This window comes from Cherax quadricarinatus, chromosome 16 (assembly GCF_038502225.1).
Source record: "Cherax quadricarinatus isolate ZL_2023a chromosome 16, ASM3850222v1, whole genome shotgun sequence".
Lineage (NCBI taxonomy): Eukaryota > Metazoa > Arthropoda > Malacostraca > Decapoda > Parastacidae > Cherax > Cherax quadricarinatus.
The window spans coordinates 46771326-46788889 of NC_091307.1; positions in this window are offsets into that span (position 1 = coordinate 46771326).

Here is a 17564-nt window from a genome sequence, read left to right on the forward strand (position 1 = left end):
ACAAAAAAGAAATATATATATATATATATATATATATATATATATATATATATATATATATATATATATATATATATATATATATATATATATATATGTATGTATGTATATACATATGTACTTTATTACACGTACTTTTCCCCTTCATTACACGTACTTTGATTATATTTTCCCTCAAGCACTTCTCACTACCATTAGTAACTGTGTCTCGTGCTGGTGGCCCGGTGGCCTGGTGGCTAAAGCTCCCGCTTCACACACGGAGGGCCCGGGTTCGATTCCCGGCGGGTGGAAACATTCGACACGTTTCCTTACACCTGTTGTCCTGTTCACCTAGCAGCAAATAGGTACCTGGGTGTTAGTCGACTGGTGTGGGTCGCATCCTGGGGGACAAGATTAAGGACCCCAATGGAAATAAGTTAGACAGTCCTCGATGACGCACTGACTTTCTTGGGTTATCCTGGGTGGCTAACCCTCCGGGGTTAAAAATCCGAACGAAATCTCTCTCTTGCTTCTAACCTTCGCTGGTCTCTGATGCTCCCTTGAAATACTTCAGGGCATCCTTTGCTGCAGCTCTGTTTAACCCTTGTGGATTTATGGCTTAATTTTGATTACTATAATGATTTTGTAATGACTACAATGAATTATTAATCAAGACTAAGGGATTTTAAATACTTGGAGCAGTCATCTACAAGTCGTCAGCAAATTCTAGGACAATACAGGAATACAGAATTCAATGACAGAGTAATATTTGACTATAGCAGAAGTGACACTAAGATTAATGCTGCTGGTTAAACCACAGTTTCTGGAGAAGATTAAAATAGTTATTGAAAGCCTTTTAGAATCGCTTTTCACGTCCTATGCCAATTTATGTATGTGTATTATAACAGTAAACTCTCACGAACTAATAATCTTTAGTTTGCCAACGCACATATGATAGTTTACCTACGTAGGGAAACTCATAAGAGTTTGGCTGCAGTTTACATTCTTTTAGGCTACAACTGTTGTGTTTTGTCTTTTGTATATTTCTATATCGAAAATGTGTTGAGTAACACAATCATAATTCACCCTAAAATTTCAGGTTTAAACTAGACGTACAAAGACTTTTAGAAGCGTTTTTCACGCCCGTGAACCATTTATGAATGTGTATTATAATGGTAAACTTTCACGAGTTAACTCTCAGTTTTCCAACATGTAAGTGATAGTTTTCCGATGTTGGGAACCCCAGACGAATTTCGTTACAGTTTACATTATATTTTGCTACAGCTACTGGGTCCATATATGGTGTACCTTTGTATATCAAAAAGGATATTGTGTAACACATAATATACTGTAAACAGTTACATATGTATCTCACCAGGTTCACCTATGTGCGGTCTCTAGACGGATTATGGGGCTTTAGGCTTGATAACGGGTCGTGGTTCGGTATAATTGGAATGGTGATTAGAGAGGTAAGTGAATCTATGAATCTTTTAGTATATCATTTACCTGGTGTCTGACCGGGCGGCGGGGGCGGTGACCCCCAAACCCTCTCCAGGTATACTCCAGGTATCCTATAGTAATAGAGACAAAATAATTATTTTAGCAATCAAATTTGATTTCGAATAATTTAGATATTTTTATATTCGGTTTCTCGGGAAAGGAAAAAATATTTAACTTATTTCAGAACTCTGGCAACAAATGAGTAAAAAATTACTATTATGCATTCTATTTTCTAACTTAAGGCATGATAAGTTATTAGTCTTCAAGATTGTTGTATATTTTCCAAAATAGTTTTATTATTTGATTATAATTTTAAATTATACAATAAAGCTTAACTGTTAACTTGCTTTAAAAGAAACTTTAATTTCTTCCACAGGAAGTAGATATGGGTGTCGGCCCTTTCGCGATTGATATAGAAAAAGCTGAGGTAATGGACTTGACTGTGCAAATAACGATAGATAACTGGAAGATCCTGGGTGCTCGAGGACTCACTGAGGTAGACCCGTGGGGCTTCTTCTTCCCACTTACCCCACTGGTGTGGCTGACCATCCTGACAGTGCTGATCATCCTTGCTGTCTCCGTGTTTCTCATGTCTTCACTCTTCTCTCACAAGAATGACACTCCGAGGAATTTGTTAGATATTACACTTGATTACTTACAAATTTTATTACAGCAAAGTAAGTTATTTGCTTGCAGTTTATAGAAATAGTCAACATATTTCACGGTGAGATTAAGACACATGTGCAACATCTGGGTATCTTTATTGTAGACGTTTCGCCATCCAGTGGCTTTATCAATACAAATTCTAGGACATAACTTGAAGACAGTAGAACTATGTACAGAAGATGAGGTAATCAGTCCCTCAACCTAGGAGTAGGTGCGAAGAGCACCATAGTCGTGGAGATTCTGGTATATAATATATAATGGTATATAATACCGCCAAGATTCTCATCTTGTCGGTATTATATACCATTCGTACACATATTTCACGGTAAATATTCATTGATATATTTGTTCTTAGCTCCAGTGATCATAATACAGTAATTAATCAGTGTCTGATTGCTCTGATTCTTACATGATCTGACACAAGTTCACTAAATAAATTTGTGAGATAAAATGCCACAAGTGAAACTGATGCGACATTTTGATTTTGGCAAAGTTACGCTCTCCAGGAGCTTGACGGTGTAAACCGGCACGCTGGTTTAGGAAAAATGCGTAACCATACACTAGGACATACTTATCAGAAAGCTTTTTGGTACTGGGACCTTGATCAGTAATGATCAAGGTCCCAAGACCGAAACGTTCTCTAATAAATATGTCCTAGTGTTTGCTTACGAGTTTATCTAAACCAGGAGCTTGAGAAAACTCCTGGAGAGCGATACGTTGCAACAATAAAAATGTTGCATTAGTTACATATGTTTCCTTTTATCTAACATATTGTCTGCAATTCCTCCTAAATTATTACAAGAAATCTAAAATAATATCTAAAACCATTCTAAGACATCAACTCATACATAATTCAGGTGAAAATAAATTGTAGCGTCAACTGGATACAAATGGATAGCAGTTTCTGTACTGTGATGATAATTTATTAATAACTGCCTAAATATAAGGAATAAGTATTATCATTCAGATAATAGCACTCAGATATATTAACATTCAGATAAAAACACTCCGATCTTTGAAGGAAAATCAAATACCAAATCCCGTATTATCCCAAACCTAATAAAATGTATCGACTTCCCAAAACACATATATGCAAAGGTTCTCGCAGATGCAAGTGACATAAATTGCCACACTTTCAGAACCTACTCTGTAAAGAAAATTGAGCAGAAAGAAGACTTGTTTAAAGAAAATCCTGCAAATTAGGCATGAAATACAATAAACGCACCTGTCGCAAGACAAGAGACCTCATCTGAAGGAGTGAAGGAATGAACATAGAGAGGAAACGATATAAACAAAAATTAAATTTCCAGTAAATGCCAATAGGTTACAAAATTAAGTAAATACGCATTAAGGTCTGTCCTTATGGATGAAAAATTTATTTCATCACGAAGATGACAACAACACAAGGAAAAAGAAAAAAATCGGAAGAAACAGAGAGATAATTAATGACTCGAAACTAGTAACGGGAGGTAAAGAAATAGACTAAAAAATATCCTTAAATAACTGACAAAATAGAAATCTTTAGATTAGAAAATTGTGACTCAATTTGGCTACAAATATTACAGATATTTGTATCCAAGGTTCTGGTAAAGAAGAACATACTTTTAGTGGAGTGGTAAATTTTGACGTTTTTAACATTGAACTGTTTGTACAACCATTACAGAAATGACGTTGACCCTCTGGTGGTGGGAACGAGAAGTGTTGGTTGTATGGATGATGATGATGCTGGTGTTAACCCGGAGTTACTCTGGCAACCTGATGGCTCTCCTGGCAGTGAGATATATACCTCAGCCATACCAGTCTCTACAAGAAGTCGTTGACGATCCCTTTGTTACGTTAATATGGCAGAAAGGAACTCCGTTTCTCCTTCTGAAGGTAGATTATACAAGTATCAAATTTCATTATCCCGCAAAGTAATTAAATACTTTCAGAATATTCAAAATAGAAAACATAATTAAATTTCCAATCAAATGGCCATGATAACGATTTCCCATTTCCTGTGCAAGCAGTCACTGAGTTATTAAATTTGCGTTGATAAATGCAAAGTTTGATTTTAAAGGCGAGTGTAACACTCAGAAGGTTGATTTGGCTATGTAAAATCCACTCTCACAAGTCCTTATAAGCATTTTGTCCATGGAAATTTTTGAAACAACACTGCTTAACAGAATTCTTCCCGACAGAGCTAAGTTGTACAGATAAATTGATGTTTTATGCCTTATGCCAAAGAATAAAGATATAAACTGTTTTCTTTTTTAAGTTTACTCTTGATTTTCAACTAAATAACTCAATGTCTTTTTTCAGATATCTTAATTGTTAACCGAAACAATGAATTTAAAATAAAAGTGTACAAAACTACAATAACAGATAACTGCTCATATCTGTCGGGAGCAATAAACTAGTAAACTCGTAACCTGAATAAATTACTAAAAATAGTAATAAGAAAAACTGTTTTAACCTGGGATGATTGAATGTGCCTGGATGTAGTGCAGATGATGAGCAAGAGATGATTACCAATGTTATGAATGAAAAGAAGTTAGAAGTCCTGGCTAAAAGTGGGTAGGGGAGTTCTAGTGGGGAAAAATAAATGGAATTTGACCAGTAGTATCTGAGAGAGATAGAGTTAAGGAAGGGGTAGCAATAATGCTAAAAGATCCAGTATGGAAGCAGAAGAGAGAATGTAAATGTATAATTAAATGATTATGAGGATTAAAATAAGGGTTGAATGCGAAATGTGGGTTATAATAAGTGTTTATTCACCTGATGAAGAGAGAGTGTTGCAGTGAGAGAGAGAAATTTTAGGAGAAAGTAACTGTGGTAGAGGATATAAATGCAGAAGTGGGAGAAACGGTTATAGAGGGCGTGGTAGGTAAGTTTGGGGTACCAGGCGTAAATGATGATTATGGGGCCTTTAATTGAAGTTTATATATAAAGAGGTTCGGTAATAGATAATACATATTTTAAGAAAAAAAAGATGAATAAGTATACGAAAAATGATTTAGGGCGACATGACACTAGTTTGTTGGACTTCGTAAAGCTGAGTAAATCATTGATGAGTAGACTTCAGGATGTACATATTTACAGAGGGACAACAGATACATCAGATAATTTTTTAATTATGGTTACAGTGAGAGTAAAAGGTAGATGGGATACAAGGAGAATGACATCTGAAGGAAAGAGAGAGGTAAAAGTTCATAAATTAAACGAGGAGGGAGTTAGGGAAAGATGTAAGCTAGAGAAAATAGAGACAATGAGATTGAAGGTGTATTGGGAAGATTTAAAAATCCAGTTTAGCGTGTTTGTGGATATAGAAGGGTGGGTGTGGGACGTTACAGGAGCGCTTGGTGGATAAATGTGGTAACGAGAATAGTAAGAGATAACAAAGATATCATATGAGACATGTAGACAAAGTAGAAATGATATAAGGAGGGAGGAGTTTATGGAAAGAAAAAGAGAAGTTAAGAGAGTGATGAAGGAAAATAAAAGGAGAGCAAATGAGAGAGTGGGTGATATGCTATCAACAAATTGTGCTGAAGATACGAAAATGTTTTGGAGAAACATTAATAATTTAAGAAAGCCTAGGGAACGAATGAATTTGACAGCTGAAAGTAGATGAAGAGAGTTATAAGATGGAGAGTTGCAGGTATCAGAAAGATGGAGGGAATATTTTGAGGTGATTTTATTTAATACATGTATGAGTGATGGGAAGGCACCAAGTGACTGGCAGAAAGCATACATAGTCCCTTTGTATAAAGGTAAAGGGGACAAAAGAGTGTAAGAATTATGTTGGAATAAACCTTTTTAGTATAACTGTGAGGTATACGTAGAGCTATTACTGAAAGAATTAAGACAGAGAGTAGAGTAGCAGATGAACAAGGAGGCTTCAGGAAGGGAGTAAGATGTGTAGATCAAGTGTTTACAGTGAAGAAAATAGGTGAACAGTATTTAGAAAAGGATAATGAAGTTTTTGTTGCATTTATTGATGTGGAAAAGGCACATAATAGTGGATAGGGGAGCAATGTGGCAGATGTTGCAAGTGTATGAAATACATGATAGGTTACTGAAAGCAGTGTAGAGTTTTAACGAGGTGAGATTGAGGTTAGAGTACTTAGGAAAAAGGGAAATTATTTCCCTGTTAGAGTAGGCCTTAGACAGAGATGAGTGATGTTGCAATGGTTGTTTAATATATTTATAGACGGGGTTGTAAGAGAAGTGAATTTTCAATTGTTGGGTAAAGGTGTGGGATTAAGAGAAAAAGAATCTAAAACAAAGTGGGAGTTGTCACAGTTGCTTCCTGCAGATGACACTGTGCTTTTGGGAGTTTCTGAAGAGAAGTTGCAGAAGTTGGTGGACGAATTTTGGAGGGAATGTAAAAGTAAGAAAATAAAAGTGAGCATAGGAAAGAGCAAGGTGATGAAGATAACAAAAAAACGAGGTAATGAAAGCCTGGATATCACACTGGAGGGCGGGAATATTGAGGAAGTGAATGTGTTCATATATCTTGGAGTGGACTTGTTTGCTGATGGGTCTATGAAAGACACAGTGATCATATAACTGACGAGGAAGAAAAGATGTACACTGTGGAGTATGTATGAAAGAACAGTGCTATCAATGCTCTTATATGGGTGTAAAGCCTAGGTGATCAATGTTGCAACAAGGAGAAGGTTGGAGGCAGTTCAGGTGACGTGTCTGAGGGTCATGTATGGTGTGAATATTACGCAGAGAATCAGCAGCTTTGAGATTAGGAGGTGTGGGGTTTCTAAAACTATTATCCAGAGGGCTGAGGACTGGTTGTTTAGGCGGTTCGGACATGTAGAGAGGACAGAACGAAATATAATGACTTGAAGGGTGTATAAATCTATAAGGAAGAATGGCAAGGAAGGGTTCGTCTTAGAAAAGGTTGGAAGGAGGGAATAAAGAAAGGGCTTAGATTTACATCAAGCATGCATGACGGTGTTAGATAAGAGAGAGTGGATACAAATGGTTTTTATGACTTAACGTGGTGTTGGAACAATGTAAGATTTATGACGGGATTAAGGAAAATAGGTTAGTGGAACTTGGGTCCTGGAGGTGGGAAGTACAGTGCCTGCGCTCTGATGCAGGGGTAGAGTAATGTTGCAGTTTTTGAATTATAGTGTTGGCACGACTCTGGTAAGATAGTAATGGAGTGAATGATGATAAAAGTGTTTCTTTTCGGGTTACCACCTCGGTGGGAAACGGCCGGTGTGTTAATAAAAAATAATAAAGAATCTGCACTATTATTCTTCACATCATGACTGAGTAAAACTTTCTGTATTCTCATCTGTATTTTTAAAAGCTTTTGCGTATTTACAGCCCAGACTTTATATTAAGTAATTTTAAAGATTTATGAAAAGGAAATTACCCATAATACCCAAATAAAAATATTAATAAGTTAAAAAAAATTTAATTATATATATTTTTTTTGTTATGTTCAGATGGATTTCCACTGACTTATTGCAAAAAAAACATTCTGCTAATATTGCAAAGAACACCCTTGCCAAAAAGGCAAAACTCGCCGGTCCGGTTAATCGGTACAAGGTGCGTCTGGTTCCCAGGGATCTCCACGTCATAGCCAACGTGGTGCAGCTCGTCCACGAGGCATCTGTTATGTGTGCAACAAGAATTGTGCACTCAATCCCATAAATGGCAACTTCCGTGCACCCAGTGAGTACCAAGGTTCTTGGAGGACTGCAGCTGGGAACAATCAACATCCCCTCCCAGTAGACAGAGCTGACAGCCACACAGACTATAGACGTAAAATCTGCAATCAAATTAATATCCAGCAGGTCACTATCACATATTCCCAAAGCAACTCACCTTCAAGCTCCTAGCAAATTTGCTGACCACTTGAAGAAGTCAGAGATATCCTTGCAATCAATGAATCCTGACACAACTTACTGCTAATTGGTAAGGCCTGTCTGGTTGTCCCACACAGGATGGACAAGTCCCTACCAACATCTGTTATTAGGGCAATAAATGCATTCACTAAAGACAACAACTTCATCCTTCCCCATCTAGGTCAACAAACACTCACCAGGAAAATGCCAACAACAGAACACCTGATGCCTCAAAAATTAAAGCCCAAATTCAGAAAAAAAATAGAAAAGGGAAATGCTTCTGGAGCACGCAGGCTTACAACCAGTGAGGATACTATTATCCCTAAGGACGTCATTAAATCAAAAGAGCTTTTTGTCTCAGAGACAGGAACAGGAGGCAGAGGGTATGTTTTCCTAGGGCTGGGATGAAGGATATTGTCACCCGTCTGGACATCAGGATGGGTAATGGGAGCAATCCTCTATTATCTGTCTCAGTACTGGAGGCAACAGTGTTGGCAAATGTAGGTGTGAGGACCTGATTAGCAGGTATAAGTCAGCAATAGGCATAATTAGGACGAAGGGAGGGAACCCTGTGTTATGTAGCATTTTACCCAAGAGAGGAGTTGGAAATGAATGGCAATTGGTGTACGCTAGTGATGTGGTTCACGTATCTAGGTTGGAGGTGGGGGCCCTGGCCAATGCAGTGGCCAGTGCCCCCAGTGTTAGGGCTATAAACTGGAAATAGATAGTTGTATGCGTTTTTTTTTTTTTTGGAAAATCTATGAAGCCCCAATACAGTAATATTGTGATTTTTAGGGAAACCAGTAACAGGCAGAATGATGTGGATATTGGAAAGCAAGTGGCACTGCATGATAGGGAAGTAACAGGTATAGGGGAAAAACAGAAATGAGCAGTAAGGGAAAACAGAAAGGAGGATCTCTAAATTTATATTATGCCAATAGTCTTGGAACTAAGAATTAGATGGAGGAGTTGAGATTAGTTGCAAGTTCGGAAAAAATTGATGTATATACCATAACTGAGACGTGGTTTAATGCGAAAAATCGGGACATACTTGCTCAATGTCACATTCAGGGTTTCACATTGTTCCAAGTAGACAGAAGTATCGACAAGGGTAGTGGGGTGGCATTGTATGTCAGAGATCGCTTGAATTGTTGCATAAAATCGAGTATAAAGTCTGAAATAACACATACAAAGTCTGTCTGGATAGAATTTTCAGAGAGGAATGAAAAATTGATTTTAGGCGACTTAGGTGACTTGGAGAGTCACCAAGGGAGATTACTGTGGGAGGAAACTGTTAATGCCACAAGTCAAGATAACGTAGTAATTTGTTATAGCAATTTGTTACAGAACCTACAAGGGGAGACAACCTGCTTGTCTTGGTTCTGGCAAACAAAGAAACCTTCGTTAATAAATTAGAAATTGCTTGACGTAAGAGACCATATATCAATTACCTTTACCGATGAATGGAAGTATGATAGAAGGTTTAACTAAGTAACTGTCCCAGATTTTCGCTTAGCAAATTACAATGGGCTTAGAGAACACCTATCATGTGTTGACTGGGGAAACGACGAGAGCTATCAATATGAGAGCTTTCTAAACACTATGCATGCTGCCCAAAGGACATTTGTTACGTATAAACAAATAAGATCGAAATGGATGAATAATAAGCTTAAAAATCTTTTAGGGCAGAAGAAAGGAATTTATTGGCTCATTAATGTTTTTTTTTCTTCTCCACCTTTATCCTATTCAGCTTTGCAATTATACAGTTTCTGTTATTACCATTACCCAATTTTACTCCATGACTGTTATTATTAAGATTCATTATATCAAAGTCTAAGTCAATATTTCCACACTCATCATTTCCCATTTTTAAACCCACACCTGTAACTAATCCAAGTTTAAAGTCCTAACAACTCCCTCAACTTAGCTAGCAAGAATATATATATATATATATATATATATATATATATATATATATATATATATATATATATATATATATATATATATATATATATATATATATATCTCGTGCCGAAAAGGCAGAACTTGCGATCTTGGCTTAAATAGCAACGCTCATCTAGCCATATAGAACAAGTGAAAATTTGTGTATGCAATAATTTCGCCAAAATTATTCTGAACCTAACGAAAAAAATATATTTCACTGTGTCTGTATAATATTAAATTACTGCAAACAAATCTAAAATATATATAGTTGGGTTAGACTAAAATAAATTGTTCTTGTTATAATAAGGTTAGGTAAGTTTTCTAAGATTCTTTTGGTGCAAAATTAAAATTTTTACATTAACATCAATGAAAAAAATATATCTTTAAACCTATAAGAGAAAACTTCAGCAAGGATTTAATTTTAAATGAGTTCTTGCTAATTGACCAGTTTTACATATTAGGCACGACATATATATATATATATATATATATATATATATATATATATATGTATACATATATACAAATATATATATATATATATATATATATATATATATATATATATATATACGTATATATATATATATATATATATATATATATATATATATATATATATATATATATATATATATATATATATATATATATATATATATATATATATATATATATATATATATATATTAACACACTTGCCGATTCCCACCAAGGCAGGGTGACCCGGAAAAGAAAAACTTTCACCATTATTCACCCCATCACTGTCTTGTCAGAAGGGTGCTTTACACTTCAGTTTTTAAACTGCAACATTAGCACCCCTTCTTCGGAGTGCAGACACTGTACTTCCCATCTCCAGGACTCAAGTCCGGCCTGCCGGTTTCCCTGAACCCCTTCATAAATGTTACTTTGCTCACACTCCAACAGCACGTCAAGTATTAAAAACCATTTCTCTCCATTCACTCCTATTAAACACGCTCACGCATGCCCGCTGGAAGTCCAAGCCCCTCGCACACAAAACCTCCTTTACCCCCTCCCTCCAACCTTTCCTAGGCTGACCCCTACCCCGCCTACCTTCCACTACAGACTGATACACTCTTGAAGTCATTCTGTTTCGCTCCATTCTCTCTACATGTCCGAACCACCTCAACAACCCTTCCTCAACCCTCTGGACAACAGTTTTGGTAATCCCGCACCTCCTCCTAACTTCCAAACTACAAATTCTCTGCATTATATTCACACCACACATTGCCCTCAGACATGACGTTGGTAAAACTATACTCTCATACATTTCCCTCTTTGCCTCCAAGGACAAAGTTCTTTGTCTCCACAGACTCCTAAGTGCACCGCTCACCCTTTTCCTCTCATCAATTCTATGATTCACCTCATCATAGATCCATCTGCTGACACGTCCAGTCCCAAATATCTGAATACATTCACCTCCTCCATACTCTCTCCCTCCAACCTGATATCCAATCTTTCATCACCTAATCTTTTTGTTATCCTCATAACCTTACTCTTCCCTGTATTCACTTTTAATTTTCTTCTTTTACATACCTTACCAAATTCATCCACCAACCTTTGCAACTTCTCTTCAGAATCTCTCAAGAGCACAGTGTCATCAGCAAAGAGTAACTGTGACAACTCCCACTTTATGTGTGATTCTTTATCTTTTAACTCCACACCTCTTGCCAAGACCCTCGCATTTACTTCTCTTACAACCCCATCTATAAATATATTGAACAACCGCGGTGACATCACACATCCTTGTCTAAGGCCTACTTTTACTTGGAAATAATCTCCCTCTTTAATACATACTCTAATTTGAGCCTCACTATCCTCGTAGAAACTCTTCACTGCTTTCGGTAACCTGCCTCCTATACCATGCACCTGCAACATCTGCCACATTGCCCCCCTATCCACCCTGTCATACGCCTCTTCCAAATTCATAAATGCCACAAAAACGTCTTTAGCCTTATCTAAATACTGTTCACTTATATGTTTCACTGTAAACTCCTGGTCCACACCCCCTACCTTTCCTAAAGCCTACTTGTTCATCTGCTATCCTATTCTCCGTCTTACTCTTAATTCTTTCAATAATAACTCTACCATACGCTTTACCAGGTATACTCAACAGACTTATCCCTCTATAATTTTTGCACTCTCTTTTATCCCCTTTGCCTTTATACAAAGGAACTATGCATGCTCTCTGCCAATCCCTAGGTACCTTACCCTCTTCCATACAATTATTAAATAATTGCACCAACCACTCCAAAACTATATCCCCACCTGCTTTTAACATTTCTATCTTTATTCCATAAATCCCAGCTGCTTTACCCCCTTTCATTTTACCTACTGCCTCACGAATGTCCCCCACACTCACAACTGACTCTTCCTCACTCCTACAAGATGTTATTCCTCCTTTCCCTATACACGAAATCACAGCTTCCCTATCTTCATCAACATTTAACAATTCCTCAAAATATTCCCTCCATCTTCCCAATACATCTAACTCTTCATTTAATAAGTCTCCTCTCCTATTTTTAACTTACAAATGCATTTGTACTCTAGGCTTTCTTAACATGTTAATCTCACTCCAAAACTTTTTCTTATTTTCAACAAAATTTGTTGATAACATCTCTCATTTGCTCTCTTTTTACATTGCTTCACCGCTCTCTTAACCTCTCTCTTTTTCTCCATATACTCTTCCCTCCTTGCATCACTTGTACTTTGTAAAAACTTCTTATATGCTAACTTTTTCTCTCTTACTACTCTCTTTACATTATCATTCCACCAATCGCTCCTCTTCCCTCCTGCACCCACTTTCCTGTAACCATAAACTTCTGCTGAACACTCTAACACTACATTTTTAAACCTACCCCATACCTCTTAGACCCCATTGCCTATGCTCTCATTAGCCCATTTATCCTCCAATAGCTGTTTATATCTTTCCCTAACTGCTCCTCTTTTAGTTTATAAACCTTCACCTCTCTCTTCCCTGATGCTTCTGTTCTCCTTGTATCCCATCTACCTTTTACTCTCAGTGTAGCTACAACTAGAAAGTGATCTGATATATCTGTGGCCCCTCTATAAACATGTACATCCTGAAGTCTACTCAACAGTCTTTTATCTACCAATACATAATCCAACAAACTACTGTCATTTCGCCCTACATCATATCTTGTATACTTATTTAGCCTCTTTTTCTTAAAATATGTATTATGTATAACTAAACCACTTTCTATATAAAGTTCAATCGAAGGGCTCCCATTATCATTTACACCTGGCAGCCCAAACTTACCTACCAAAATCCCAAAATCTCTCTCTCTCCTCTACATTCCTCTCTTCTCCAGGTGCATACACGCTTATTATGACCCACTTTTCGCATCCAACCTTTACTTTAATCCACATAATCCTTAAATTTACACATTCATATTCTCTTTTCTCCTTCCATAACTGATCCTTCAACATTATCGCTACCCCTTCCTTAGCTTTAACTCTCTCAGATACTCCAGATTTAATCCCATTTATTTCTCCCCACCGAAACTCCCCTACCCCCTTCAGCTTTGTTTCGCTTAGGGCCAGGACATCCAACTTCTTTTCATTCATAATATCAGCAATCATCTGTTTCTTGTCATCTGCACTACATCCACGAACATTCAAGCATCCCAGTTTTATAAAGTTTTTCGTCTTCTCTTTTTTAGTAAATGTCTACAGGAGAAGGGGTTACTAGCCCATTGCTCTCGGCATTTTAGTCGCTTCATACGACACGCATTCTTTTCCACTTCCCCATTGGCAATAGAATATACGTATATATGTGTATATATATATATATATATATATATATATATATATATATATATATATATATATATATATATATATATATATATATATATATATATATATGAAGGTATTTATATGCATGCATTTATTTATTAAAGAAATTTTTCAGCCTCCAGTATCTGAAATATTTCGGAAAGTAGCCGATTTGGAGAAGGTTGGTCGGCTTATATGGGGAAAACGACCCCAGATTCCTGAAATAATAAATTCTAAGGTTCGACGAAGAAATTACGTTGTTATTGAGACTGATAATGCAATTAAAACTTTAATAGCAGAAGACTTCTCGTTAACAGGTAATTTAGGAAAATTCTCCAAATTAAGTTAATTCTTTTGTTTTGGTAAGTACGATACAGCTTTTTCACTCAAGTGCCTGGAGATGATACCAGTTGTTTACCTGTTTATAAGTATATACTTTAACCAAAATTATTAAGCATTAATTAAAGTATCTATAAAAACATTATATCTATGAAAAAACATTATAATCTATCTATAAAAACGTTATAATTAACACTGAAACATATTCCCATTTCTTAACACTGACTTATCTGTTTGTTTGTGTTTTATTTTTGTTTTTGTTGATAAGCATCAGTGATTGTGTAAGTATACCATATTGAGAGCAGGAATTATTTTAAATGATTAAGTTAACTGGTTCCTAGTAGCGCTAAAATTAGTTTTCAGAATTCTGAGCATATTGTATTACAGTATTACAGTATTGTATTACATTATTGTATTACAGCACTGATTTGTTTGACATAGAAAAATCGGTAGACATCGTAGATAACTGCCTAATATTCAAAGTAGATCTGGTGTCTGCAGGTAAAAACAATATTAAAAGGTCTCCAATAATAGTGTTTTAGATGTAGAAGTTGGGCTTAATTGAGTATGTGCTTACTTGTTCACCTATTTGTGACTGCAGGTATCGTATTTTTCCTTAAAATTATAAATGGATACGGTCTCCACTACATCACTATTCAGACTTTTCCACTTCTTGTCAAGTCTATGACGGAAGAAACTTTTCTTAATATCCGTGTGACTCTGCTGAGTCTTCAACGTCCAGTTGTAACCCGTTGTTGCTGTGTCCCATCTCTGAAACATCTTGTCCCTATACATTTAATCAGTTCCTCTCAGTATAATATATGTCGTTATCATGTCATCCTATCGATCCTGTCCTCCTATGTCATCAGATCGATTTCCCTCTGGGACTAGTTATCTTGGAAACCTTTACACTTTTCATAATTTCTTGAATTGTTAGACCAGGTGTGGGTTCCAATCTGGTGCTGCATACTCCAATATGGGCCTGACATACACAGTGTAGTGTCTTGAACGACTCTTTACTAAGGTGTCGAAACGCTATTCTTAGATTTTCCAGGCTCCCAAGGACTGAAACAGTTATTTGGTTGATGTTCACCTCAGGAGTAGTGCTCGGTATTTTTCTCACCATAAGATCCTTTATCTTGAGAGAGGTTTGCACTCTTTGACTTCCCTTGATTATACTCTGTCTGTAGTCTCCTTTGATTTCTCTTAATCTTGATGACTTTGCACTTGGTGGGGTTGAACTCCAGGAGCAACTTGCTGGACGAGGCTTGCAGCCTGTCCAGGTCCCTTTGTAGTTCCACATGATCATGTACCTAAATTCTCGGCATCAGCTTCCCGTTGTCTGCAAACAGGGACACCTCTGAATCGATCCCTTCCCTCATATCTTTCACATATACCAGAAACAGCACTGGCCCCAGGATTGACCCTTATGGAGCCTATGCGCTTACTAATACATCGTCACGTACCATCACTCGGTTTTTCCTTCCTGTCAGGTATTCCTTGATCCTTTGGAGTGCCTTTCATGTTATTCCTGCCCCCGCGCAAGAGCCAGTGTATATGTGTTTGTGTGTGTGTTTATGCAAGGAGTAGGGGTCTGGAACATTGTGTGCATGTATGAGAGAATGAAACAGTGTGTATTTGTGTGTTTGGAGTGTGAGAGCGTGTGGGAGTGTGTGCGTGAGAGTGAGGGAGAATGCGTGAGATTCCGTGTGCCAGCGTGTGTGTGTGTGTGTGTGTGTGTGTGTGTGTGTGTGTGTGTGTGTGTGTGTGTGTGTGTGTGTGTGTGTGTGTGTGTGTGTGTGTGTGTGTGTGTGTGTGTTTTAGGAAATGTATTTTGCGGTCAGTGCACGGTCTCTGTGTGTGTGTGTGGTAAGTATGGGTCTGTGTGTGTACTCACATAATTGTGGTTGCAGAGGTCAAGTCATAGCTCCTGGCCCCGTTTCTTCACTGGTCGCTGCTAAGTCCACTCTCTCCCTGTTCCATGAGCTTTATCGTACCTTTTCTTAAAGATATGTGAGGTATCTGCCTCTACTTCCTCACTTTCCAGACTATTCCACTTCCTAAAAAAAAACCTTTTGTCCCTCCTGTCCTCCAGTTTCGACAGGTCGAGTTCTCTTAACCTGTCCTCGTAGAACATACCTCTTGGGCTCCGGGACTAGTATCGTTGCAAACCTTTGCACTTTCTCTAGTTTCATGACCTGCTTGCCCAGGTATGGGTTCGAAACTGGAGCTGCATACTCTTATATGGGCCTGACGTTCACGGTGTACTGGGTCCGGAATAACTCTTTACTGAGATGTTGGAATGCTACTTTTATGTTCACCAGTTGCCCAGATGCTGTTGCAGTTATTCGTTTGATATGCGCCTCAGGAAATGTGCTCGGTATAATACACACTCCAAGATCCTTTTCCTTGATTGAGGTTTGTAGACCTTGGCCCCCTAGACTGTACTTTGTCTTCTGTCTCCTTTGCCCTTCCCCGATCTTCAGTACTTAGCACTCGGTGGGGTTGAACTCCAGGAGCAATTTGCTGGACGAAGCCTGCAGCCTGTCCAGGTCCCTAGGACTCACCCCGTGGAACCCCTTTCGTCACAGGAGCCCACTCTGTTCATGTACCATCACTGGTTGTTTCCTTCCTGTCAGGTATTCTGCTATAGTTTTTGCACTAATCTCTTGTGCAGAACTGTCAAAAGTCTTCTTGCAGTCGAAAAAAATGTAGTCTACCCACCCTTCACTCTCCTGTCTTACTTCTTTCACCCTGTCGTAAAACTCCAGTAGATTTGTAACGCAGGATTTCCCCTCCCCGAAACCGTGCAGGTTATCATGTTTAATCTCATTCCTTTCTAAGTGTTCCTCCAGTCTTTTCTTGCTAAGCTTCTCCATGACTTTATGTAGTATACATGTGACTGACAGTGGTTTGTAGCATAATGCCTTCTTCCTTTCTCCTTTCTTATAGATTGGGACAATATTTACTATCTTCCACAACTAAGGTAGTTGCCCTGTTGTGATAGACGTGTTGAGGATTGTTGTTAGTGGCACACACATAGTGTCATTGCTCCCTCTCTCAGGATCCATAGCAAGACGTTATCGGGTCCCCTCGCCTATGAGGTATCTAGCGCACTTAGAAACGTCTTCATCTCCTCTTTTGTTGTATGTAGTGTGTCCATAACTTGTTGATGTACCCTTCTATCACGATTTGCTGGAGTCCTTTACTTTCCTCAGAAAACATTTCCTTAAATCTCGTGTTGAGCTCTTCAGATACATTTTGTCATTTCGTGTGATCTCCCCTCCTTCCTTCCTCAGTTTGAAAGCCTGATCCTTGACTGTCCTTTTCCTCCTGATATGGCTGCAAAACAGCTTACGGTCAGATTATACTATCGATGGTCTATCATTCTCGTATTGCCACTTGGCCTCCTTCCTTCTGCATTCATTTAAATTTCTGGCTCATCTGCTAATCTCCTTG